Source organism: Dipodomys merriami, unplaced genomic scaffold (genome assembly GCF_024711535.1).
Source record: "Dipodomys merriami isolate MVZ:Mamm:240054 unplaced genomic scaffold, mDipMer1.0.p SCAF_285, whole genome shotgun sequence".
Classification (NCBI taxonomy): Eukaryota; Metazoa; Chordata; class Mammalia; order Rodentia; family Heteromyidae; genus Dipodomys; species Dipodomys merriami.
Genome location: NW_027204326.1, coordinates 152,526 through 177,643, shown reverse-complemented (window position 1 = coordinate 177,643; position 25,118 = coordinate 152,526). Strand labels below are relative to the sequence as shown.

At 46.9% G+C, this 25,118-nt stretch overlaps 1 protein-coding gene across 2 annotated transcripts in view; it reads right to left on the bottom strand.

The window, feature by feature from the left end:
- Nucleotides 1-25,118, bottom strand: part of LOC138838610 (E3 ubiquitin-protein ligase RNF144A) — a 109,593-nt gene that overhangs the window by 80,092 nt on the left and 4,383 nt on the right. For both annotated transcript variants that reach the window (XM_070038002.1, XM_070038001.1), the window contains exon 2: nt 10,175-10,375. The gene's annotated coding sequence lies outside the window, so the exon portion shown is untranslated. The remainder of the gene's footprint in view (nt 1-10,174; nt 10,376-25,118) is intronic.

Here is a 25,118-nt window from a genome sequence, read left to right as displayed (position 1 = left end):
CCAGCAATATACCATTTCCAAAGATGTCAAACGAGAATGGGTTGTCAAAAGACAAATAGGAACAAATTCCACAAAAGATGAGTAAAAACCTAGAGTAAAGCACAAAACTTCAACAGAAAAAGATTTCAGGAGATATATATACACAGATAGCAATACTATGATATTGAATAAGAAGGTTCTGTATCACACACAAAAAGACGTCAATGTCTTACTGTTTACTTATTTTTGGAAGTACTAAGTTTTAAACTTATGGTCATGTACTTGCTAGACAAGCAGTACCTCCTGAGCCACCTCCCCAGCTCTACTTTGCATTTAGTTACTTTTCAGGTAAATTCTAGTATTTTTACCATGATGAATCTTCTGCCTCTGCCCCCTCCGTTGCTGGGATTACAGCTTCAGTTGTTTTCTTAGTTTCCTACTGAGCTACTGCGATCTGCAACCTACAGGTCTGAGGAAATCCTCAATAGGGCTTCTACTGGGGTTCTTTCTTTCCTGCTGATGCTCTTAGTTTCATAAATTAACTCTAAAATTTTGTAGAAGGGCAAAAAGTTAAGTACACACAAACACTGCATTCTGAATAAGAGGCTGCAAATTCTCCTAGAGAATTTGCTCTCATTTGAGAGCTGCAATCATGGGGAGCAAACTGTATGGACACAGTAGTAGACAAATTAGCCAACAGATAGGGATAGAACCAAACCGTTCAAGGTTTGGTTCTATAATCCTAGCTACTCAGGAGGCTGAGATCTGAAGATCCCATATCAAGACAGGAAAAGTCCATGAGACTCTTATCTCCAATTAACCACCAAAAAGCCAAAAGTGGAGCTGTAGCTCAAGTGATAGACCATTAGCCTGGAGAAAAACAAAAAGCTAAAGGACAGCACAGAGGCCCTGAGTTCACAAAAAAATAAACAAACCAACTTCAACCTATGGTGACTCAACATATAACAGAGGATGATTTCAGATCAATGCAGAGATTAAAAAGAACTATCCAATAAAAAGTACTTGGTATTGTTTTTTCATGTGCATAAAAACTGTCAAAATGGGAAAGTAAAGGGACAAGGTTTAACCTCAGAACACAAAAGGATATATTAACTCTAAGCCTTATCAGTGGGCAGTGCTGGTGATTCAGTATGGCAAAATCAAGACTGTCTATTCATCAGAAAGACACATTACAGAAACTGCACACATAGGGCACAGACTCAGATGGTATTTTTAGCACACGCCACTAGACATAGTCTTCAAAGCAGATGAATAATGCTTTCGAATCAATGACACAAAAGACAATCTAATGGAAAACTAGACCTAAGGGACAGACAAAACAGAGGCTGACCCCTCTATACAGTATTTTCACAATAAAAAAACCACAGAGGCTGAGCAAGCATTTGAAAAGAAGAACAACACTGTAACTATGTTAATTTCACTTTACTCTTCATCTGGCAAAAGAAGATGCAAAGATTGGCAAGTATTGGGATAAAGAAAGCACACACATTTTCTTTAAAAAAAAAAAACTTTATTTTTATTGTAAAGGTAACATTCAGAGGGGTTACAGATACATAAGCCAGGTAAATGCATTTCTTTTTGGACAGTGTCACCCCTTCCCTTGTTTTCTCCCAGTTTTTCCCTCCCATCCCTACCCACAAGTTGTATAGTTCATTTTCATCATAGTGTCGAGTGAGTACCACTGCTGCATCTGTTCACCCTCTGTCCCTCCATTTCTGTGCCCCCTCTTGCCTTCCCAAAGACAGATAAATGAACAAACAAGACAAAAAATAAATCAAAAACAGCAAAAAAAAACCCCTCGTTTCCATTTCCTGGAGTTCATTTTGATAAATATTATTTTGTATGATAGGCTGAAGGCACACAATTTCAAGGGAATTTTCATTCAATACTGCTGACCACGCACATAGGTACGAGAACACTGCAAAATCACAATGACACGTTTTTGTAAAACATTATTAATTCACCTTAGTTTGACTAAAACTGGCATCTTGGATAGTTAATCAAGAGGAGGAAAATGCACTTATGCACCAGGGACACGTACAAGAACATCAACAGTTGCAGGCTTGTGACAGTGGAAATGGAAATCAACCCCAGCATCAGCTGTTAGAATGGCTGCACAGCTAGGGAACTGGAACACATTATTTAATGCTGGTATGAGCAGATGCAGCTATCTCAGGCCCTGTGATTAAACCTTAGAAACAGCACACAGAGAAAGCGGTCCACTTATAGATGACATCACTGCTCATGAGTAAAATGAGATATAGTTTAATGACACAGTCCGCCTAAAATAGCATGGTAGATCAGGACAAGGTGGTCCAGCCACCAATGAGTAGAGTAGAAAGAGTCAATGGACACAGCAGTATTTTATGAAGGCCTGGTTTGGAGGGCAGGCTGGTGGATCATCAGTGATTATGTTCCAAGCCTACATGCAGGGAACAGCCTAATCACGACAGCCCATCAAATAGGACTGGTTCACAGCAATCCAGAGAACAGGCCCTGGTGGCTCATACTTGTCATCCTAGCTACTCAGGTGGCTGAGATCTGAGGATCACAGTTTGAAGCCAGCTCAAGCAGAAAAGTCCATGAGACTTTTCTCCAATTAACCACCAAAAAAAAAAAAAAGACAGAAGTGGATCTGTGATGAAGCCCCGCCTTGAGCAAAAAAGCTAAGCAGGACAGTGCCTAAGACCGGAGTCCAAGCTGCAGTACCAGCACAAAAAAGAAAAAGAAAGCCCCTCTCAGCATACTATTAGGCATAATCCTGTTTATATTAAAACGTACCATGTTTTTACAATTTTTTGTAGATGAGTAAATTAAAAAAAATAAAACCTTCTAGTGGAGAGAATTCCAAACTGTTACTTAAAACTCTCTATAGTTTGACTTTCATGATTTTACTGTTTACACATACTTAAGAATTAAGGTGGTGCTGGGAACAAGGCTCAGTGATACTGTTTGCCCTTGGTTCAATCTCCAACACTGCTAACAAAAACACTAGAAAGCAGACTTAAGGAATTAACTAGTAGTAACCTTTTGGAACTCAGCTACAAAGATTAAGATATAGGATAGATCACAGATTCAGAAAACCCAATGTTGGTTTATCATCAGTGAATTTAAAGAAAACATGGCAGGTCTGGCAAATTTATGTCCTTAGAAGGAAGTCCTGCACAAAACTAAACCCGCCACCCCCAGAGTCCCCATGGTCTTCGAGCCAGCTGGGTGCTCAAGTCTACTCCTGCTGCTTGTGATTTTTCTTAGCACAGAGGAAGTCCTCTGGTCCCTGCTCTAGATTGGCCCTTTCCTGAAGGCTTGGGTCCAAACCTGCGTGGCTCCAGGAGCCTGAAGATAAAAGGTGAAAAGCTGTCCCTTCACTCTGTGCCGTGTCTTCCCAGATCCGCACAGTCCTCCAGCAAAATCAGAATATTCTCCCCTTCAGAGATCAAAACATGTATTGTACTGGACACTGGTATAAGCTTATATATACATATGTATATATATATATATACATATATATATATGTATATATATATATACAGTATAAGCTTATACCGTAATCCTAGCTACTCAAGAGGCTGAGATCTGAGGATCTTGGTTAGAAGCCAGCCCAGGCAGGAAAGTCCCTGAGATTCTTATCTCCAATTAACCAGCAAAAGGCCAGAAGTAAAGCTGCGGCTCAAGTGATAGAGTGCTAGCACTGAGCAAAAACAAAAAAACAATACTAAACTAAACTAAACTAAAGGATAGCACATAAACCCTGAGTTTTAAGACCACAGCACAAAAAGAAACAAAACTATACTGAGTGACCACTGAAACAACTAGTCCTTCTCGCAGCTAGCTGTGAGCAACACTGCTCCCTAGCCTCTTGTCACCATGGTAAACACACAGCAGCCTCTGTCCCCCTCCCTCAGGGCCCGGATGGGGCTGCAGGTGATCACATCTCTGCTTTAAGCTCTGCCAGCTATGGTTTGAGTGTGTCTTCTCCAAGTTCATGCCGGACACTCATGCCCCTAAACGGATATAATAACAGCCTTTAGAGGCGGGGTCCTTAGGAGGCTGGGCTTAGAGGAGGATGAGAATGGAGCCCCAGGATGGTGGTAGTATCTTTAGAAGAGGAAGAACGAGTTGACTTGCAGGCTCGTGCTGGCTCACCATGCCCAGCTCAAGTCCTCACCACATGCCAGGCGGAATATGAGCCGCACCCCCAGACCTGGAAGCTAAATAAAGCTCCATTCTTTACAAATTACCCAGTCTCAGGTGTGTTGTTATAGCAACAGAAAACAGACTAAGCCTTAGCCCTTATTTGGCATTTGAGTGACTAATAGCTCAGTGGGGCTTACACTGTATGAAAAACTTTTTTTCTTTCTTTCTTTCTTTCTTTCTTTCTTTCTTTCTTTCTTTCTTCTTTCTTTCTCTCTTTCTTTCTCTCTTTCTTTCTCTTTCTTTCTCTCTTTCTTTCTCTTTCTTTCTCTCTTTCTTTCTCTCTTTCTTTCTCTCTTTCTTTCTCTCTTTCTTTCTCTCTTTCTTTCTTTCTCTCTCTCTTTCTTTCTTTCTTTCTTTCTTTCTTTCTTTCTTTCTTTCTTTCTTTCTTTCTTTCTTTCTTTCTTTCTTTCTTTCTTTCTTTCTTTTGTTTTTGACTGGTCCTGGGTCTTGAACTCTGGGCCTGAATACTGTCCCTAAGCTTCTTTTGCTCAAGGTTAGCTCTCTACCACTGGAGCCACAGCGCCACTTCCAGCTTTTTCTGAGTAGTTTATTGGAGATAAGAGTCTCATAGATTTCCCTGCCTGGACTGGCTTCGAACCATGATCCTCAGATCTCAGCCTCCTAAGTAGCTAGGATGACAGGCGTGAGCCACCAGCACCCAGCTTGCCCCATTCTTTAACATATTGCATGCTCACTAACAACTCATTCCTAAGCTAGAAGGAAGGGCTAGGCCCAGGTCTTGCACAGTCCATGAGTCTCAACATCCATCTCTCAAAATATACCCAGAGAGCCCCATGTGTGTGGCCTTAGGAAGATCTCATTTCTTTTGGCTTGAATAGCAGTCAAAATAATTTGGGGAGAAGGGCTAGACGTACAGCTGCTTAAGCAAAGCACTTGCCTCTCTGGCCCCAGGCCCAGAGTTCAAACCTCAGTACTACCAACAAATAAATACATGAAACAAAGTAAAACAATAAAGTAATTTTAACTACACAGATTCTATGTATATTCTATAATCATCCTTTAAAAATTCCTATTAATTTGAAGCTAGAATATAGCTTAGTAGTGGATACTTGCCTAGCATATGTGAAGTACTAGATTTACTCCCCAGCAGGGAAATAAAAATGTGTAAGAATTTCAAATAGTTGAAAAAGATGGAAGTTCTGGAATGATGATAATACTGCCTCTTTTAAAAGTAAATCAATCACTGGGTGCCGAGGGCTTATGCCTGTAATCCTAGCTGCTCTGGAGACTGAGATCTGAAGATCACAGTTCAGAGCTAGCTGGGGAAGAAAAGTCTGTGAAACTACCAAAACAAAAACAAAAACATAAAAACAGTAATGGAACTGTGGCTCAAATGGTAGAGTACCAGCCTTGAGCAAAATGAAGCTCAGGGATAGCACTTAGTGCCCAAGTTCAAACCCCAGGGCCGTACACACAAGAAATTAGAAGCTTAATTAAAATTCAAAAGATTCAAGTTTTTTCCTCCTGAAATGTGTGTACTTATAAATAAGCATTATTTATATGTATAATAAGAACCAATTCAAGATGAATGTCATTCAAATGTTTCATCTAATATAGAATAGATAGCAACTCTACTACCTTGCTCATGTACACCTGTTGCTGGGAAAGGGGATCATGCCATCTGACAATGAAACTCAACTCTTCTGAACTCTTTCTACATATAAGCCAAAAATCACAGTGTGATAAACTGAAAAACTAATGCAATCAGCCAGTCTCCCACCAAAAAAGACCTTTGGAAACCACAGATCTGCTCAAGAATTGAATATGTCGACACCGGTGGTTCCGGCCACCAGATTTGGGAAATAGCTCCTCAGGCTTCACATAGGTAGACTGTTTAACTCAACAGACGGACAAACACTTTTAAAAGAAGCATAAATGTTTCCATTCTTGTGTCAATATTATTTGCATTGTAGATCACTCAAATGACCAGTGAGGTAAAGGAAATCCTCCTGGTCAGAACAAAAAGGGTTCACCTAGTTTTTAATTACAACTAAATGTTTTTAAATTTTATTGTACATGTATATATACATATATATATACATATGTATATATTTCATATTTATATTGTATATATAATTGGAGGAGAAATATTTTAATCCACTACAGATTCTTATAATCAAAAAGTCAGGATTAAAATGAGACTGCAGTAATTGAATTATATTATCCATTTTTATAACCATTTACAAGGGCAAGATACTAATGGTATTCTCATTCATATTTAATGAAACAATGGAAAATGAAGGTAAGAAGGCAGACTGCATGCTGTTTCTTTGGTAAATGTGTGCGTGCATATGTGTGCGTGTGTGCGTGCATATGTGTGCGTGTGTGCATGTCTATGAAACTGTTCTTAAGTCTTTGGGGAAAAAAACAAACATGTTTTTAAAACTGGGGGAGAGTAAGTTTGTGCTAAGCGCAGAACCCTTGCCTTCCACTGCCCTGGCCTCCACCTGCTCCTCATTCAGGAAGCAGAACAGAACACAGCTGCCTAGACAGGCTCTTTTTAAGACCACCAGCACCCTTCGCACGCTTGACGGGGTCTCCTGTGGACATCAGGCTTCCCACCCAGAAGCTGGCACAGACTCTGGTTTCACGCACACTCAACCCCGAGCACTGTCCTCTGAGGTCTCCATCTCTGCTCTTCCCCTTCCAGCAGGATCAAGGCCTTAGTTTGAAGAAGACTCTTTCTCCCAGTCTGCAGTCGCTTCTTGGAGCCTTGGGAATTGCTCTAGACTGTGCTCAGCTTTGGAGAGCTGACGTTCACATCCTCAGTCTACTCATCACTCAAAGGGAAGCATCTCCAAGAACATGTGGAGAGTGAGGCTGCTGTTACTTCTCTTGACCGTACTCTCAGTCACTGTATCTCTAACCATGCCTCTTCCTAAAAGTAAAGAAGGCCCCTTTCTCCACATCAGCAGTTCTGTCTGTACTCACAGAGAGGTGGATTAGGGGACAAGGTTTGCCTGCCTCCTTGGCATTCTGGAAGGGCATTGGTTCCACTGGCGGAACAGCTCCAAAGGGAGCTGCGGTGAGCCGGGAACAAGCAGCTGTGCTTCTGCAAGGCCCAGCTGTCCCCAGGGTCAAATGATGGTCAAGGCTGAGCCAAAATTTCTCAGCCAAAGATTTCCCTTTTTTAAATTACTTGGAGGCAGGCAGGAAAAAGAAAACACACACAAAAGCCTGTCTTGTGCATGCAGCTACTTCAGTCACGGGAGGGTGACTAGTGTGTGTTACTGCCATAGGAATCATTTCATTTCAGTCCTAAGCAAGTGCAAACATCTTTGGTGGAGGTGGAATGTCTCTGGGAGGTGGACTCCAGCAGACACCTAGAGAAGCCAGGCTCCACTCATTCATTTTCTGCCACTCCTTAACCCCACCCTCAGACCTGGGAGAGTGTACTGTAACCCCAGGAGCCTAAGTTAACACCACCCTCAGACCTGGGAGAGTGTACCGAAACCCAGACCCTAAGTTAACACCACCTTCATGCCTGGGAGAATGTACTGTAACTTCTGGACCCTAAGTGCATTACATACAAAGATACAGGCATTAAAGTTGTTTAAAAGGAGATAAAAGATTATAATTCACTTATTTCCCAAGGAATAGGAAGCAAGTGTAGCAACAAACACCACTCTTCATGTAGCCATGATCCTGAACGCAGCAACTTGGCAAAGAAACAGGTGAGCCAGAGTTCCCAAATCACCAAAGGGCTAGACAGGTAATGAGGGTCCACAGTGTGCCTGTCTAGAACATTCCCCAGCAGGGGCTGGACAGGACAGGCAATACTCCTCTGCAAGGTGACTGCAGAGCTGGTGTAGGGGGTGGGGAGAGGAGCCAAACTCTGGATCTCCACAAGCGCTCAGATTCCCCCCTCCACACACCACTCAGCACCTGTTGTCCATGGCCTCAGTTCACGTCCTCTGGCATTCTGAGCTCCACTGTGCTGACCATGTCCCCAACACTCATCCTGAGGTCCTCTCCTCTCTGCCAGACCTGCCCCCACGGCGGGGAGCAGCCTCTCTCTCCTGCACACCCTCCGCTCTGGCCTCTCACTTTGTCCTCTCTGCTCTGTGCCTCCAATTCTGGAGGCTCAGATGTCTAAGGGACCAGGCTGGGGGCTTCTCATCTGTGGCCACACACTGGGGTGTGCTCTCTCCTTCAAGTCTCCAGACTGAAAATCCCTCTAGCACTGTGTGCACAGATGGTCACTCTTTCCTACTGCACAAAGAAAAGTTAGGAGGCCAGAGGACCACAGAGCTCCTTGCTGGAGCGTGGGTCCCTCTCTGCCCCTGCTCCCTCCTGAGGCAGGGACTCATGTACCTACAATCCACACGGCACCCAGGCAAGGGGCCATAGGGAGCCTCCATCCTGCAGCCTCAACGCATCACTCTGCCAGTCACTCCCAAGAATACACAGCCAGGTCGAGAATGCGTTCATCTAAAAAATAACTCTCCTGACTAATTCACCCCCACTCTACCCCAACCATCATCCCAATCTGAGCTTCCTTGTGCAACAAAGCTTCTCCAAACAGCTGCCAGCCATCTTACTATGACAGAGTTCCAGCTCTGCCAGGGCCATCAAACCATCCCCATCAAAGCCACAATGACCTACATGGCTCAGATCCAAGCACAGACTGGTCCTTACCTCACCTGACCCATGAGCCCCTGGCCATCGCTCCTGCTTCCTTCTGGAGTTGGCTGCAAGGGGTCTCCCAGGATGCACTGCTCTTGGTTCCCCCAGGGGTCTCCCAGGATGCACTGCTCTTGGCTCCCCCCCACAGAGGCCTCCCAGAATGCACTGCTCTTGGCTCCCCCAGGGGCCTCCCAGGATGCACTGCTCTTGGTTCCCCGCAGGGGCCTCCCAGGATGCACTGCTCTTGGTTCCCCCAGGGGCCTCCCAGGATGCACTGCTCTTGGCTCCTCCAGGGGCCTCCCAGGATGCACTGCTCTTGGTTCCCCGCAGGGGCCTCCCAGGATGCACTGCTCTTGGTTCCCCCAGGGGCCTCCCAGCATGCACTGCTCTTGGCTCCTCTAGCCCACAGCCTGTCTCCTCAGTGCCCCTCACTGGCCTGGCCTCACTTCCTGCTATGCAATGCTGGAACGTGCTAGAAGTAATAAACTTACCATTCCTCTTATTTGGGATCTGGTCTGATCCATTCCCTCTCTAGTGAACATGCTCCACTTCACCTACTGGCTCTGGATATAGATAGAAGACACACAGCCCCCCAGAGGCTCCTACCATCTTCCCGGACTGATTTCCCTCCATAGCTGTGACCCAGACGTGCCATCTCCTGGCCTGTCCTGGCCTCGGCTCAAGGCAGGCTCCCTCCCAGTCACCCTGCCGTGCCTCCGCATGCTCCTGCAACTCGCCAGCCTGCTAGGCACCCACCTCCCTTCTCGCAGCAGTGCCGGTCCCAGGGCTGAACCCCCAGGTCCCACAGCTGCAGAAGTCCACACTCAGGTGTCACCTGTTCAAGAGCTCCCTAACTGTCCTATTTAAAACCACAACCTGCCTGGCCCACCGTGTCCACCTCTGGGCCTTGTACACAGCCTGTCTGCCTCTGGTGCCTCACTTCCCCAGCCTCCATTCACACCTCCACTTACAGGGTCTCCACGCAAGCAGGCTAGAAGGGTGCGGGACACACGTGGTGCTCAGTCTCCAAGTCCTCCATGAATGAATGAATCCTGAATGTGGCACTTTGCCCTGCAAAACTGTTCTCCATCTCCAACATGAGGCAGGCGACATTAACCTTGCATGCCCATTAGGAACAACAGACAGGACTCGAGGAAATGCAGTAATGGCTTAACCTACATCACACGCTGAGGACATTCTTTCAGCCTCATTTTGGGAGACCCATTTGGGAAGAAGGACAGAGTTCCATCCAGGCAGGCCTGGGCTTTCCCAGCAGAGGCCTGAGACTCCGCTAGGAAGTGATAAGGAAAGGTATCCCACTCGCAGTTACCTGTGAGAGGTGCAGAGGAGAACAGAGGGGTGTCTTCCAGCCAGGCCTGGGGTCCCACTGTGCTTACGTGCACACGGCTGGCTCTTCCCTCCCTTCAGAAGCCCACATGGGGAGGAGGAGGAGCAGGAGGTCTCTGGAACCAGGTGTCCCACCAGGAAGGGGGAGCCCCAGGAGCATCGGACTCAGCAAGGAGTGAAGTACCTGGAAAGCAAGAAGAGGGTACGGCAGTCAGGACACAGGAGGGTAGTGCCAGGGAGGGGCCAGGCCAGCAACAGAAGAGGTGCCCCCAGCACTGCCCACTGCCCAGCCCTGCCCAGAGGGGAAATGTGGAATCAGCACACTGAACATCACGGAATCGTCACATTCAACATCCCGTACGCCTTGACTGTTCATTAAGAGATACATTCATCAACACAGACAACTCTCAGAAAATGAATGGTCCCCTCCTTTGCTTAACCACCCAGCTTTGTCTCAATGGGTAGTCCACAGAAGAGCCCGATCCCCAGAATCAATCGCAGACAGTGTAACTCTGAAGTGCAGAATAAAATAAATGCAAGTCAAATTAAATGGTACATAAAAATATTTATAGAACTGAGGAAGGCAGCCAGGCACTGGTGGCTCACGCCTGTCATCCTAGCTACTCAGGAGGCTGAGATCTGAGGATTGTGGCTCAAAGCCAGCCCAGGCAGATAAATCTGAGAGCCTCTTCTACCATTAACAAGCAAAATGACAGAAATGGGGGGATGGCTCCAGTGGTAGAGTATCAGTCTGAGCAAAAAAGCCAATCAAGAGCATGGGGCTCCGAGTTCAGGTCCCAGTTCTAGTGTGCACGTGCGCACGTGTGTGTGTGTGTGTGTGTGTGTCTGTGTGTGTGTGTGTGTCTGTGCACATGCGCGCGCGCACACACACACACACACACACACACACACACACACACACACACACAGAGCAAAAGAAGGAACTCAAAAGATAGAAGAGCTACAGGGAAGAAGCAGTGAAAGAGAAGACATAAAATGTCACTATTAGTCATTACATTCAATGTTCTCAACTTCCCAATCAAAATAAAAAGGTTGATAGAGTGAATACAACTGTGTGCCTTTATATACTCCACACCTTACAACAGTATTAAAACCAATAAAACACTCAGCATTTAATGACAGAAATGTAAGACTTGCACATTAAAAACAAAAATATCATTGAAATAAAGAAGTCCTGCCTAATAGAAAAAAATATGTATACACATACATACACACACATATACACACAGACTGGAAACTATGGTTAGACATAAAAAACTGATTAATAATTGCCAGGTAGATACAATATAATCTCTAATAAAACAATTCCAGCTGCCTTTTATTTATTTTTTAACAAAACCTCTCTAGCTGATCAAATTTTTTCAGAAATCCAAGAGGCCTTGAATCCTCAAAGTCTTGAAAAGAAAGTTGGAAGAGCAACAGCCCTAACATCAAATCTTACCACAAGGTTATATGAATCAAAATACCATAACAGTGACACAAAGACAGATGTAAAGGTTAGGTGTGGGGGAAGGGGATGAGGGGAAGGAAGGGAAGGGAAGGAATAGGAAGGGAAGATAGAAGGAAGAAGGAAAAAAGGGATGGAGAGGGATGAAGATAGAGGGAGAAGAAGAAAGAGGGAGAGGGAAGGAGGGAGGAAGGGATTAGAAAACAATAATAGAGTAAGGCAAGATTATATCAGAAGTTCCCAAATTTTGCTTTCCTCAAAGGACAACTTAGTTGGCAGGGACTGTGACAGTGGTGTCTGAACTCGGCTTATTTTTGTTTCTGGTTGGGGAGAAAGAACCAAGTCTGCGTCAACAGCTTTATTCTCCTGCCCGATCTTGTGGCCCATCCAGCCTGCTCAGAGCCACCAGGGACCAAGGACACGTCAGTCTCTGACTGGATTCCTCCCTCCCTGCTTTCTGGCTGAAACAATGGTTTCCTGGCCTTGCAGCCTTTGGCGTTGCATGGCTCAGGAGCGCACTACTCAGCGCCTTGGATGCCACTCCTGCCACCCCAGCACAGCCCTGAGGGCCCAGGCCTGGACCAAGGTTCTCTTCCTACCTACAGCTGTTCCTCTGTCCTGAATGGCTCTAGAAAGCGGCTGCATTGGGCTGCAAATCTATTCTCCGCCTTTAGTTGGCCACAGATTTTTGACTCAGACAAATTGCTCCATGCTTCTGCCCTTTTTCTTAAAGTAAGAAAAGCCAGTGCACAGAACTGTAGCATCTGGCAGGAAGGGAAGGGATGCTCTCTGCTTAGCTGGTGAGAGGAATCTTCTGGAGTGGCATCATAAATAATACACACACACACACACACACACACACACACACACACACACACACACAGCGCCTGCCAGTCCACTGGCCTTGCAGAGCTCTCTGCCTGGGGCTGTGCTGGGAGCCCTGGGCCCCGCCTCTCCAACTGTAGGCAGGTTAGCAAGCCCCCCTGCCCCTCATCCCCAGTCCAACAGCCCACTGTCACACAACTGGCTTGCATTTTCACTGCGTCAGAGCCAGAAAGTGGGTAGACCTAAGTGTGGTCACAATTCCCTCGGAGGCCGTGTGGAGGGCATGCATGTGTGAGCCATTGCTGAGCTGTGACAGGCATCATAGATAGGTAAAGGAAGGCATGCTCTTTTCTCAGAGTGGTCCTCCAGGCCTCTGAAGCAGTTAGGTTTTAAGTAAAACCTAGATGAGATGAGGAAGGGGAACATGAGGTCCCTCATTGAAAGCTTGTTCAACCAAGCGTGATGGAGGCCGGTCCTAAGGGAACCATGGTGGAAAGAAAGAAAAGCCAGACCCAGGTAGATTCTGAAGGAAATTCTGAAAGCCACTGGTGTAGGAAAGGATAGAGCAAGGAAGGGAAGGGAGAGGGAAGGACATCGAGGGATGGAGGGAAGGAGAGGGGGGGAGAGAGAGGGAGGGAGAGGGAAGGAGAGAGGGATGAAGGGAAGGAGAGAGGGGAGAGGGAGAGAGGGAGGGAGAGAGGGAGGGAGGGAGGGAGGGAGGGAGAGAGGGAGGGAGGGAGACAGAGAGGCAGCAAAGGGCATGGGCGGCAACTTCACCCCTGCTGTGTCCAGCTGCAGGGCTGGAGGCTTCTTCCAGCCACATTCCCCCTACTCAGGCACAGGTACAATAAATAATAACACAAGAAAATAAAATAAACCTGCCTTTAGCCAAAACCAGAATGTTACCCAGGGAATGAGAGAAGTAGGAACACAACACAGACAACATTCCAGAAAGAAGAGTGAAGACAGGATAGTGTGTCAGTGAACACTGAAAGGGGAGCAGGGCAGAAGATCGCAGGGGTGGAAGTATTTCAAAGACCAGGAACAAAGGAGAGCTGGTTGCCACAGAGGAAAGGGGTCTCAGAAAGCGTGGCTGATGCCCGTGGTTCAGAACCCCTGAGTGCACTATACAAGCAGAAGTGGATGGCATACCAAAGCTGGATGACTGATCTTAGGGTGGGGTAGGAGACCATGAGACAAACTGAGGAAGCTCCTGCTACGAAGATGGAGAGCTGGCCAGAGTGGTCAGCTGCTCAATTCCTCAGTAAACATGGAGGAGGATGGGCCGGAGGATATAGCAGATTCCCACAGTGTGGAAGAGAAGGAAGGGTGATAAGTCTGAGGGCTCAGCTTGGTAGCCTCTCAAAGACCACACATGGGAAGAGGATAAGCTGTATAAATAAAGGGGTGATATCTACATGAGTAGAGAATGCGCTGGCCCTGTATGCATTGAAACAAACAATGCCCAAGACGTACCGGCAAATAAAAGACACACTACAAACCAATTCATACGATATGGCTGCATCGGCATACACAACTCTCCAGAAGAATGCAAAGAAGAAAAAAATGATAGCTGGGCACCAGTAATCCTAGCTACACAGGAGGGCTGAGATCTGAGGATCACAGTTCAAAGCCAGCCTGGGCAGGAAAGTCTGTGAAACTCTTATCTCCAGTAAACTAGTGGCACTGTGGCTCTAAGTGGCAGAGTGATAATATTGAGCAAAAGAAGCTCAGGGACAGTGCCCAGGCCCGAGTTTAGCCCAGGACTGGCAAAAAAAGAAAGAAAGAAAAGAAAAGATGATAATCACATTAGACAAATTGGAACTTACTTTTCAATTTGTTTTATTTTGAACTTTATGTTACTCATTGTATTTATCACTTCACGTGTCAAGAGGCTAAAGATTTTTGCTGTTGTAGATTTTACTCAACTCACTAAGAGAAAAGTCATTCTTTTTCTTTTTTCTTTATTTTTATTTTTATTGTAAAGGTGATGTACAGAGGGGTTGCAGTTCCATAAGTCAGGTATTGAGTACATTTCTTTTGGGACAGCATAACCTCCTCACTCATTTTCTCCCAGTTTTTTCCGTCCATCCCTCCTTTCCCTGCCCCAAGTTGTATAGTTCATTTCCAACGATCATTGCTCAATTAGTTCACCCTTTGTCCTACCGTTTCTGTCCTTCCCTTCCCTGCCCCATCTTTTTCTTTTTTTTTTCTGACAAAGGATCACAAAACTCTATATCTAATCTATATCATATGCTATAGATAGATACAGATCATACATCACATATCTTAAGCAAAATATATTGAGTTAACTCATCAAAAGACCTCATTTCTTTGCATTCTGGCTCCTTGAAGCAGCCCTGTAGTACAAGCTCTAGAGCTACTGGAGCTCTTCGTCTCCCCTTCTTCCACACAGTGACTGGACACTGTCATTACTTTTTCATCTTTAGTAATTTTTTATTGTTATTATAAAGGCAATGTCCACAGGGGTTTCAGCTACATAAGTCAGGTAAGGAATACATTTCTTTTTGGACAATCTCACCTCTTCTTTGCTCTCTCCCAGTTTTTCCCTCCCATCCCCGCCCACAGCTGTTTGGTTCATGTTCAATGTAGTGTCCAGTGAAGACCACTGCTGCCTTAGTTCATGAATGGACAGTTTAGACTCTGCTTGCCAGCTCAAAAGTGATCACTCCCAAACACTGCCATAGCCCCTTATGCACACACACACAAGAGGGTCCAAAGGAATCCCTCCGCTTCTCTCTCAGTCTTCCTATTTCCAGGTGTAGGACTGCTGATCTCACAAATCAAGATTTCCAAGCACAGTACAGCTCTCACACAGCACGGCTCCTGTGGCCGCTGTCGGTGGAGGTTTTCCCATGTGTGATTTGTTTGACTTTAATATGAATAGTGGTCTTGTCCCATTTCAATAAAGCACCTCTCTGTCTGCATTCATCGGATACTAACGAGTCCTGTGCACTGGGAAACACGAGGTCCCACAGGCCTCCCTTCAGATGCTCTGCAGTTACTTATTTTCCATTTGCCTCCTCTGGGGGAAAATAAAATATACTCTTCAGAATGGAGATCATTGTCAAATTACAGTGACAGCACAAACTCATTGGCTCACTTGATATCAATTAATTAAATGAGGTTAAGTTGATTTTTTAAAATTTTATTCTCTTGCTGTGATGAAAGATGGTTGGCTAATTCTACCATTCCTCCTAATTCTAAGAAATCTCTCATAAAAATGAAGCCAACAAAGGACCAATTGATGGACCCGACTGTATGCCAAATGAGACACAAAATAAGAAAGTTGTTGTAGTGGAGCCATTACCCTGGTATGGGGCGGGTGGGGTGGGAGCTAATAATTTATTTAGAATGGTGAGGTGAAACACACACTATAAAGAACTCAGAAAGCAACTGCTTTCACAACTTTGAAATGGAATGAGCACACTGATGGAGGAGGAGCTTCCAAACAGCAATTTGCACTCTTCTCTGCCTAAGATGTGCAGATGGCAGGAGGTAGGGGAAGGGGAAGATTTGCCCCTGGTGCAAATCTTCTCTCTCTCCTTCTCTCTTTGACATTTTTATTGTCTTTAAGCAGTTGTACAAAGGAGTTACCCTTCAACACAGCAGTTCATGAATACAGTGCATCTTGATTGATGTCACCTCTTTCAACATTCGCACCCCCTCTCCCAACGCACCTGTTTACTCGATTTTCTTAATTTTGTAAAACTGTTATTGGATATTTATGTATACAATATATCTTGATCCGTGTCACCCCCTCAACGTTTTCATCCCCCTTCGACACACCCCTTCCCTCACTGTTCTCAATTTTGTGATACTACATTGATTCTTGACTATGTTCTGCCCGGCTTGGCTTCCCCACTTCACTGGTTTCCGCCTCTCCTCTAGGCGCCACCCGCCTTGCAAGCACCCATTTCCTGGTAGTTATTTTGTTGAGCTTTCACTTAGTCTTTCTAAAGAATTATTGGCTTGATGCCTTTATCTCTTTCATAACAATGTAATCATAGAGTATCTAATCTTTTTATGTCTGGCTTCTTGTGTATTTCACATTTAAGAATGTAAGTAACATCTTTCTTAAGTCTTTGATGAGTCCACCAAAGTCATTTGTTACATGTTTTTTATTCAATAACATTTGGATAACTAATGGCTGTAAATCATTTAGGCCATGTCCCATAGGTGAGAGACAAAACTTTCTGTACAAAGAGTAGCTAATTATTTCACACTTAAAAGAGCACTTTTATCCATCAGTAAAACACTCTGAACCTCCAACCTATGCAGGAGAATCATGAGCAATTCAAGAGATGACTGTAAAATCCAAAGCTGATGGGAAGTTACTTACAGGTCAGCGCCATGAATGTACCTAACGGCCTGAGGTTCCTCTGCAGAGCGGAGTGCAGTGGGGCCCGCGCCACCACAGCCAGTGCTACCAGGAGGCACGCTGAACACCTGTGAGGGCTACCTCACTCTCCCGGGGACACAACCATAAAAGCAGAGACCCGAGGTGTGAAGAGCCGCAAAGGGGCTCCTTCCACGTTTACAGAAGAAATGTCTGCAAAATGAAAACCTGTCACGTGCTAATTCTAGAGTCATCACTAAAATAGATGGCAGAGACAAGTAATAAAAAAGAAAGATGCAGGGTTGGGGATTTCGCTCAGTGGAAGAGCACTTGCCTGGCAAGTACAAGGCCCTGAGTTCAAGCCTTAGCTCCAAAAAAAAAAATTAGTAATAACCTATGTAAGAAATAGAAAACTGTGTCAAATAATGCCAATAACGGATCAAGCATATGGAAAATCACACTGAACTGAATAGCCTAAACATGTCAGTAAAAAAAGACACAGATCTCAAAGTAGATTTAAAAGGCAAACCTCAGCTGTATATTGTATTGTCTACAAGAAACCAACTTTAAATGTGCAAGTGTAAATTAAAAGTAAAGGATAAGCTAAGCTAAGACAAATGAAAACAAAGCCGAACCAGCTATGTTCATTTCAGAGGAGTTCAAGAAAAAGCAGTAGGGACAAAGACACTTCAAAACAAGCAAGGAGCCAACTCTCCAAGAAGGATAAAAACCCTTCACATGATTAAATCCTGGAGGAAGTGCAAGGAGAGACAGACAGATCAGCCATTAAAAGTACCGCATATCCAACAGCTCCCGCCAGAAATGCACAATGCCAGTGGGACAGACGTGACCTGGCCGGCACCAGCCCTGCTCCTGGTCTGCTTGAGCCTGGCCACTGCCATCAAGGACAACAGAGAACACTCTCCTCCTGCTCCTAAGACCACTGCCACTAGACACAACTCCAACGTGCAAACAAATGAGTAAGCGAGATCATGCCAGCTCTCACTTCATGATGGATACCAGTGAGAGAGAGACAGCTGGAGCCTAGTGACAGTGACCCACGTCTATAAGCCGAGATCAGTTCAGCACTATCCCCCCTCCCCGAAAAAAAAAACTCTCAACCAAGAACTAATAGCGAATAACCATGGCTCAAGTCTGTCATCCCAGCTACGCGGCAGGCCGAGATCAGGAGAAGTATGACTCCAGATCAACTCAGACAAAAAAAAAGCTCACAAGAACCCACCTTAACAGAAAAAGCCACTTGCGCTGGTGTATGCCTGCCACCTCAATTATACAGGGACTAGAGCGTCCAGGCTCTCAGGCAAAAAGTAACACCCTACCTCACCACTAACCAGAGCAAATAGGGCTGGGAGCAAGTAGGAGAGCATCTACCTGGCAAACATGAGCTCTTCAGTTCAGAGGGAAGCAAGAGGGAGAGAAGAAAGGGAAGGGGCAGAGGGGAGGGAGAAGAGGAAGGGGAGGGGAGGGAGAGCAGGGAAGGGAAGAGGAAAGGGAGGACAGGAAATGAAGATCCCACCGCCCTCTATCTGGACACTGAAGATGGGCCACTGGCTTTTGCACTATACATTTAACACAAGACAGCCATCGAGACAGAAAAAAAAAAGCAGGAAATGGTGGAACAGTAACATTTCATTTCTTTTGGGCTATTTTGTCTTAGGTGAAAAACTAGGAGAAATAAGTAACAACCTGGCTGGGTTTAATTCCTCCCACAGTCGGCCTGCTTGTTTGAGAGGGAGCCACATTGCCCCCTGAATTCCCCCATTGTCAGCGCGGGGCGGGGGGGGGGGGGGTGGAGCAGGTCGGGGGCCCCTGCCTGGAGTGTTTCAGGAAATGCTTTTGGTGGTTTGTGCGGTCCCAGTTCCCACGGCCCAGCTCTGAGGCTGCCCAGGGCCCAACCTCGGGGACTGGCCAGTCATCTCTGTATTCACCTTCTGGATGGGCCCTCCATGGTCCTCTTTAAACTCTCCCATGTATGATGGCTTCAGAACAGCCCCTAAGAAAAAGCAACTGCCTCCTTATATAGATGAATAAAACGGGAATGTGGTCCGGGATGTGAGAGGTCACTGTGCCAGCCCTCTTGAGGCTGAGGTCCAGGCTAGGATTTCCCCTCCCTGACCCCACATCTGGCCTCATTCTGCCCCAGCGCTGACCACTGCAGCCAGGCTGGGACAAGCGTGCAGACAGCACAGGCACACGGCCCAGGGGTTCTGCCCCTGACCCTCAGCCTCCACAGCAGTAGGGGCCCCACAGGCAACAGGGCGGCCTTTGCCCTGCGCTTTGGACCGAGCTCTGCCCATAGGAGCTTCCTTCCTTGCCTGTGGCCTGTTCTTCCTATCACCTGGGGAAAATTCCTTCCAATAATAAAGGGAGCCCAGGATCAAGAAGCATTGCACTCACAAGCTGATACGGAACTGAAACCCTTTGTTAAAAATTGCTTTTAAATGAGTGGTGGAAGTGGATGGATTATATCTAAAAATGGTTTAACTAAAATAACACAGTTCACTATGGAACAAAATCCCATGGTTACTTAGTGTCAAACCAGACATTAGTTTTGGTGTCCTGCAAGGACAGAGGTGTCCGGAGACGGCCAAACGCCTTCCATAAAGGGACGCATTATGTGTACAAACATGGCGTGCATCCTCCAATAGACCTGAAATCATCCTTAGACATGTTATAGTTCTAATTCCTAATACCATGCAAACACGTCATGTAGGGAACAATGACATGGAAAAAACTCTGTACATGCTCAGCATAGAGGAGTCATCCCCCCCCCAAATCCTTTTTATCCACGGCTGGCTGAGTCTCAGGATACAGAAACAGCCAACGGTGACACCACAATAAAAAGCCAAGAGCAGAAAAAAAAAAAAAAGATGTCACAATCCCCTGAGTTATGATTTTTACCCCTAAGCATATTTTCCATGTTTATAAATCAAATTACATAAACAACTCTGTCTCACAATTATTTTTACTTAATAACATAAACCTTTTCCCATGACCACAATCTCCAAAAATCTTATCTAATTACAGCATGATATTTACTTAACCAAACTTAGATGTTTTCCATTTGGGGCTATTAAAAAAAATTAAAGCATGTGTGCATAAAGCATTTCTCCAACTCCACATTTTCATGTCATTTCCTGAAGCTGGGTTGCAAAGGAAGAAAAATGCATTTATCCTTAAGCCTTCCCTTCTCCTAGTTTAGGCCTAAAACCTCATTCCTCCAGCTGAGCCAGATCATTTTTATCATTTCCTTCCTGTTACAGAGCCAGTTCATCATGTTAGAAAAAAAGTCCCTTACACTTAATTTCTCTTCCAGAAAAATTCCCAAATAATAACTTTCATGTTGACCAAGAAAACTTTTATCTTATCTCCCTGTTATTTATTATGGCTTCACAGAGTTACATTGTAACTAAGTGGTTCCTACATAAACAGTATAGTGTGGAAAACTACTTAGCGTCAATACAAGGAAAGATTCCATCATAACTTAAAGTCCAAGTATGATTGGGTGAGTGTCCAAATAAACATTATATTATTAGCAGCCCATTGAAAGTCAGTTTATAGGAATGGGTGAATTTGTAATACCATCTAGGATGCTGTTTCAGGGAAAATAAAATGTAAATGCTCAAGCAAGATCTTAATATCCTTAATAGCCTTTGTACTCAAAGGCTTGAGTACTTGCTTAGCTTTTTCTACCACTTGAGCTACACCTTCACTTCTAGCTCTTTTGCTAGCTAATAGGAAATCACTGTCTGTAGGATTTATCTGCCAGGACTGGCTTCAAATCTTGATCCTCACATCTCAGCCTCCTGAGTAGCGTCAGTTACCAGCACCTAGCAGTATCCAATATCTTCTATTTAAAAAAAAAATGTTGTGTGTTCAAAGTTCGGCACACTCATGTTTGGTGTACTGTATCCTGCTCTGGAAATTCAAGGAAGACCCATCCCTCTGCTCCAAGAGCCCCGATGGCGGGATCTGAAGTGGGAATGTCCAAGTCTCGGCTGCTCCCCGAGTCAAAAGGTTGGGAGGAGCAGAGCTCCACGCAGGGATGCGCCAGGGCGCCGGGCCTCACTTCCCTCCACACCTAACATCAGAAAGCATTCTAGTTTCAGGGAAGATGGGATCTCTCTCCAAGTGTGCATGAGTTTTCAGTTGCTTCAATGACAGTTCCATTTCACTGTCATAATAAAACACACGTGGTAATATCAACCCTGGGTCTTTTGCTTTGTTTTGTGCTTCCAAACTAATACTTACCTCCAGGTTTTTAAAATCTCCCAGTTGGCAGAGCTCACGCGCTTTGACACCGAGCCCATGCAGGGAGGACAGCCATGCTGACCTCTTCCTGTCACACCCTGGATGCCGGAGCTCCCTGGGAAAAGACCAGGTGAGGAGGCCCCAGGGCCTGCCAGTGCCAGGAAGATGGTGAGCCCGTCTCTAGCCATCAGGACAGAGCGGAAAACGCCAGGCAAGGCTGAGGAATGGGAAGGGACTCTACCCGGGACCCAGGCCACGGCGTGTCAGGTGATGACAGGCAAGGATACCAGCCCCAGGAAGCAGGCCAAGAAAAGCCACAGACTGAAGATCCAGGGGGGAAAGTGGGTCAGCTGTGCACGTAAGGTCACAGCTGAGGACTGCGGCCTCCCTTAAGGAGGTCAGAGACCAGAGGAGGTCAGTTCAAGGACAGCAGTACTTGGTGAGGGATCGGCTGGCTAGGGCAACATCTGAGAGTTGAGGATGTGCGGACCTGGGCTGTGCGCAGGGCAGGAGACAGAGTTGGGTACGGAGCCCCCTCCCCCCCCCCAGCCTCTCTGGCCATCTACAGGGCCACCGGTTGGTCCCTGAAGAGCCCAGGGCTGGCAGAGCCCTGCGGCAGCTGAGAGAGAGGCAGGGGCCAGAATGTGAAAGACGAAGAGGACATGTGTCCACTAACTAGCCTGGAGCAAAGGCGCTAAACGCCCAGGTATGTTTCAGTGGTCAACACATTCTGCAAGGAAAAAGGTGAGGTTCGGCTAACCACAGCGTGTCCTTCTGCACATTAAAACCAACAACCACCACCATAAGAGTGCAAGGACAGATGAATCTCATTTAATAGTAAGATTTAATAGGTGCAATAGCTGAGTCCTAATTATAACAGGCTGCGGGAAGATGGTGCCCACGCAGGCCAGAGGGCAGGAATCCAGAACATCCCGCTCACTGCAGACACAGGTGAGGATGGGGCAGGGACAGCAGCACACCCCAGCTCAGACAGGGCAGGGCCCCGGGGGGTCAACCCCCAACCCCAGAGGGACAGAGCTGCTCAGAGAGGCCTTAAACATCCAGAGAAACACAAGTCTCAAGTCAGAAGGACCCTGGGACAAAGCAGAATGCAAACTATATGTGTAACTTTGAATTGCCTGGTTGAGGAAAGAGAAAGGAAGGAGGGAGGGAGGGAGGAAAGGGCAAGGGGAGGAAGAAAAGGAGGGGAGAGAAGGAGATAGAGGGGAGGAAGAAGAGGGGGAGGGGAGGAAGAGAAGAAGAGGAGGGGAAAGAGGAGAGGAGAGGGGAAGGGCGGGGAGGGAGGCAGCCCCTATCTGCCACACCAAGTCCCTCTCTTAAGGCCTCCAACAGGTAGACAAGGTCTGAGCTGTGGCTCCTAGGGACTTGTACTTCATGCCCCGGGCCTCGCCAGGGAGAAAGGCAGGCAGGACACGTGAAGGAAGGCCAGTGGGAAGTGATTAAGAGGTAGGAGCTGCTGCTGGCCAGTCTGCCTGCAGGAGTTACAGGTGTACCAGCAGGAGGAAGCAGAGGCCCAGCCCCCGGGGATGCCTTGTCCTCATAAACTGACACATTGAAAGGTAACTCCTTTGTTCAACCATGAATAGGGAATAACTTACAGCCCAGCATCCCTCACCAGCACAAAGGCTGGCCCAGGGTGGGACTCAATGAATTTTTGATTGAGAATGAGAATGGAGAAGCACCCCCACCCCCCACCCGCACCCCCGGCACGGTCTACCCTGCGCTTTCATCACAGAGACACTGAGACAGATCCTAAGCCTGGCCCAGTGACCCCAGGATGCCACCAGCTGCCAGGGCCATGAGAGCACCCAGTCTCACCCGCCTTCTACCCATCCTCACCCCGTCTCTAGAGTTCTTAGTGCACTTTCCAATTCACAGAACTGCATCTGAATGAACTAAGACACATCATCACAAGGTAGATGAATTGCGCATTGCATGCGTGACTGCATGGGTGAGATTTCTGGACTTTGCTAAGGCGCAGATTGAGCACAATAAGCACTGAGTGAGTCTGTACTGTGCGTGGCTAGGCCTCGCCACACCCCACTCTGTGCTGTTGAACGGAAGTGAGTCCCTCCTGAGTGCAGACTAGGTTCAGTCTCACCACGCCCCACACTGTGCTGCTGGACAGAAGGCTGGGGTGCAGGTGCTCTGGGGACACTCAAGCCGGACCTTGCCCTGGATGGAAGAACAGCGGGCGCGACCCTTCGTTCCAATCCAGCGCGGTCAAACACAGCACATCTGTCACGGACTCCACTTTGTCCAGGGCTCGAAGACACGCCCTCCCTGCCCCTAACTCATCTCTTCTCATGCCTGAGGCTCAGCTCTAACCCTGAGACTGGGTCCGAGGCTGCAGCAGCGACTTCTGTCCCTTCCTCACTAAGGACAGCAAGGTAGGAAGAGGAGCCCGGGCTCTCAGTTCCGTGGAGGAACGGAACAGCTGTGCAGGCACCGCCACCCAGGCCATGGGTTCTGATGGGGCGCTGTCCTGTGATTCTTGATTAGTGGGTGCCCTGTGACTAGCCAAGCACATACATATTACCACGCACAAATACAGGCGAACATGTATATACACGTACACACATGACTGTGTGTTCCCACAAGACAGGCTCACCTGCCAACCCAGCACTTAGCTGGGGTCTTTGCAGAGCTCCCACTGTGCACCCCTGAATCCAGAATGTGACTCTACGTCCTTATGGACGTGCTCTACATCCTTAGGGATCCCGCTGCGTCCTCCAGAACTCCAGCCTCTTCTTCCCTCTTCCTCTCTTCCCCTCTTAGTCTCTTCTGTTCTCCCTCTGCATACCTGCAGCTCATGCGGGCTGGCAGTTTGCTCCCCCCCCCCCCCCCCAGTGAACTCTTTTCTTCCTCAACCATATGGCAGTCTCTTTTTGCCGAATCTTACAGTCCCTAACCCAGTATGGCTGAGCCCTGACAGAGAAGCAGCTGTGGGACGGAGGATCCAGCGATCTGAATCTGCCTCTTACCGGCATGGGCTCACTTCACACTTCACTACTGGCTGGTGACCTGCGATGGAAAGGCGTGGCTCAGTGATAGCCGGACCCTGTGAAGGAGAAGGAGCCCGAGAGTGGAGTGGGGGCGGGGGGGGGGGGGGAGGCAGGCCGAAAGGGCCCGAGCCTCGGGTGTTCACACGCTCAAGGGAAAGAAGATCTTCATCTGTTTTCAATTCTCTGCCACTTCTCGCCCTATTGGCCAACTAGACCGGCTCAGCTCTCAGGGCTGTGTTTTTAAAAAAGGTCTCAGGAATCAGGGGTCAGTTCCGACCTGCTCATCCAGGGGACTGTGAGTGTCTAACACCTGCCAAGTGATCAGGAAGAAACACACATGTTTTCACCATAAAAAAAAATTTCCATCCTGAGGTGCTGGCTCTTATAGCCTGGAGCAGGACTTTCTATTCCACTGTCCTAGATGGTTAGAGCTCAGTGCCTCTACCTCCAGGATGTCCCAGAGAACACAAGGAACCCTGCATGGCTCAGAAAAGAAGGCTCCAGGGGCAGCATACGGTGACAGACAACCTCTAGCCCCAGCTACTCAGGAGGCAGAGACAGGAGGATCACATTTCCAGGCCAGTCTGGACAAAAGGAGACTAATTTGAGTTTGAACTCCAGTACCACCACTACAAAATAAATAAAAAGCTCATGTCTGTCATGTTGGGACTAGTCTAAACTGGTCTCTCTGTTGTCTACACTGCCACAGAACCACCCCAGTATCCCAAGGCTTCCCTCCACACTGAGCACAGCACACCTGAACCAAGCTAAAGCCCGCTAGGGCTATGCACTGCTCTCAGACCCAGACTTCCAGAAGGGTCCGAGAGACCCAGCATCGCCAAATAATGCTCTGCTCCTGCCGGAGAAGCGACTCCAGACTCCCCATCTCCCACAGCTTCCCTCCAAAATGATCACAGACACTCAGGAGGAGCTTGACGTGCACAGGGGGACACAGAAATGAATACGTTCCTGCCTT